This window comes from Euphorbia lathyris, chromosome 1 (assembly GCF_963576675.1).
Source record: "Euphorbia lathyris chromosome 1, ddEupLath1.1, whole genome shotgun sequence".
NCBI classification, from domain to species: domain Eukaryota; kingdom Viridiplantae; phylum Streptophyta; class Magnoliopsida; order Malpighiales; family Euphorbiaceae; genus Euphorbia; species Euphorbia lathyris.
This window is the reverse complement of record NC_088910.1, coordinates 86,576,009-86,578,876: the sequence shown is the minus strand read 5'-3', so window position 1 is coordinate 86,578,876 and position 2,868 is coordinate 86,576,009. Positions and strand designations below refer to the sequence as shown.

The window sequence follows — 2,868 nt, the reverse complement described above, 5'->3', positions numbered from 1 at the left end:
AGACTGGTTTAAAAAAATATATATTTTTAAAGACTATTTAAAAAATATATATTTTTAAAGACTATTTAAAAAATATATATTTTTAAAGACTATTTAAAAAAGTATCTAACCTATTGGAATTAAGAAATAAATTATAACTATAAACCTACCTCTAATCCTGAGAAAAACAAAAGCTTTAATAGTTATCCTAACCTAATGAAATTGATATTTGATGAACTAACTAAAAGAAAGTGACAAATATAGTTCTAATCGTAAAAATAAATAGGCAAAACCCATGTTTAAGCTCCTAAACTTTTCATATTTTAAGGATCAGGCCCTTGATTATTTATTTTTTCATATTAAACCCATGATCTTTACCTTTCTTATGAATTTAGCCCCTTTTATAACAGCTCCGTCCAAACTGTGCTCCACGCGCTGTTAATGGCGCGTTGTTTAGATGACATGGCAATTTGCTATTGCCACGTGGTCATATGTAAAAGAAACATTAGTCGGTGAAGTATTCTCCCCAGACATCTACTATCTTCTTCCATCCTCATCTCTTTCTTAATCGATTTTGAACGTCAGGATTGAAATTAGATACAAATTGATCTTCTCGCCTAAATCAAAATTGAACTTCTCCAACCTAATCGTAACCCTAATGGATTTTGAAGCATCAAACGCAATTAGAGACAAATCGACTTCTATCGTTTTTTCTGCTCCTCCCAAATCGAGTGTGCTTGAAAGCTATGCTTTATTTCCTCCTCATATCTGCTAAATGGAATCACAATCTGTGCAGGTAATCATGCGAAGTTATTTTTTTGACAAAATAGAGAAAAATCCTCGGAGTTTCTTTTGGAAGTTTCCTAAGGCTCAGGTATGTTTTCAATTAGGAATTTGCTGAATGTTTTATTGAAATGGTGTTAGATAAGTCCTAGATAATCAAATCGACTCCCTTCTTGGAGAAAGGATCACCCATTTCGGATGCAGCTTCTCGGTCTTGTTGCTCCTTGGTCAACGAAGGGGGAATGCTCCCTTGACTACTCTAGAATGCTTTCATTTCCTTGCAGGAGAACTTCTTGATTGAGTTGAGCCCCTTTGACCCTATCAAGCTATTTTTCCAGATTTAACCACTCAAGAGTATTAGCATAATCTTAAATTTGGGGATCACTTAAATTGCACCGTCATAAATTAGATAAAAATTAGTATGGTTTATAAATGCATTTGGGGAAGTCATCTTTTGTAAAGTTTATGAGAAACTATTTGCCAATGCCATAATATTTGCTGGTACATTCTTGCAGATAAGATCATAAAAATTAATTTATATATGCATACATGCCTTAGCATTAGCTTCAAGAGAGTAGATGGATTCTCTCCCTCTAAATCCAAAAATGGTACTTTATATCAGATAAAAAAAAACCAAGTTTTTGTAATACTGTATTTTACAATTTCAATCGTGTAAAAATGTATAATATTTGCAATAAAAATTTGACAGTCCTACTGAGAAAGGACCAAGTCGCAGACGAGTGTTAATTTGCAATTTTTCATTAGGAAGTTGATATAAAAGACAAAGTTTGTGTTCTTTGCTGATTTACGTTGTTGGTGCAGGTGTTTTTTGGGCTGGTGCTGCATTTCCAAGTTCAAGGTGCTAGACACGCCTGTTTCAAATTGTGAAAATTATGTAGCATCATTAAGCTGAAATGGTAATAAGGGCTTTTCTGGTGCATATAAGATGTTATCAATAGCATGGGCATACGAGACAGATATTGACTTAACAGAAAGGACATGAACTGCAAATTCCTATAAGAGGTTTGGTTTGTTGCGACACAACGATTGAACAAGAGAATTTCCTTCAAGCCGTATTGAGCGCTTTACGGTAATGGTTAGGCCGACATTGATTTCTTACGCGAAGAAGCTCTAGGAGAAGTGAAAGAAGAGCACGAGATGATTCTTGACAAGTAGAAAATAAGTATGTTTGAAGTGATAATTGCCAAGGAAAAAGTCATTTTATGTGACATAACACTTTGGTCAATTTATTAGAAAACTCTGAGTCAGTTCCTTTTTAATATAATGGCCACTTTCTTTCTCCACTTGGACTTTGAATTTTTTAAATGTCTCAAAAACTTTTGTTTTTTCCTTCAAAAAATACATCCAAGTTTTTCTACTATAGTCATCAATGAAAAGTAGAAAATATTTATTTTTATCCAGGGACTGTGGAGTGATCGGTCCACACACGTCTGTGTGAACTACCTCAAGTGGTGCCTTTGCTCTTAACATGGACTCCTTTGGAAAACTGGTTCTGAATTTTTTTCCAACAAGACATCCTTCACACAGTTGATGAGGCTGGTCAATGTGAGGCAATCTGTTTACCATATGCTTCTGTCCCAACAGCTTCAGTCCTCCAAAATTGAGATGCACGTACCGTAAATGCCAAAGCCATGGGGGACTTTGCACACAAGCTTTCAAACATTTGGCCACGTCCGTCTGAATGTTAATTATGAACATTCTGTTTTTTGCCATTGGTACTCGTGCAATCAACTCCTTTTTCTCATTCAACAGCAGTAGTTTCTGGTCCACCATGTGTACTTCATAATTTTTCTCTAGTAACTGTCCCAAACTCAAAATATTGCTTTTCATGCTAGGAATATAATAAACATTGTTAATAAACTAGTGAGCGCCATTTTTGAGCCGAATAAGAATTGTTCCTTTGCCTGTAATAAGAACCTTGGAGGAATCTCCAGATACAACATTACCGCGAACGAATTCATAGAACTCCACGAACATCTTCTTGTCACCACACATATGGTTACTTATCTCATTGTCAAGATACCATATATTATTTTCACGATTTTCTTCACCTTCGTAAGTAAGTAACGTAGTGCCAGTTACTTC

At 34.9% G+C, this 2,868-nt stretch overlaps 1 long non-coding RNA gene across 1 annotated transcript; it reads left to right on the top strand.

Annotated features, from left to right (window-relative positions):
* The first annotated feature begins 518 nt into the window (after positions 1–518).
* Positions 519–2,534, top strand: LOC136205211 (uncharacterized). The gene is made up of 2 exons (XR_010675861.1): positions 519–1,063; positions 1,585–2,534. It is a non-coding gene; the product is annotated as an uncharacterized lncRNA (long non-coding RNA).
* Positions 2,535–2,868: the final 334 nt, after the last annotated feature.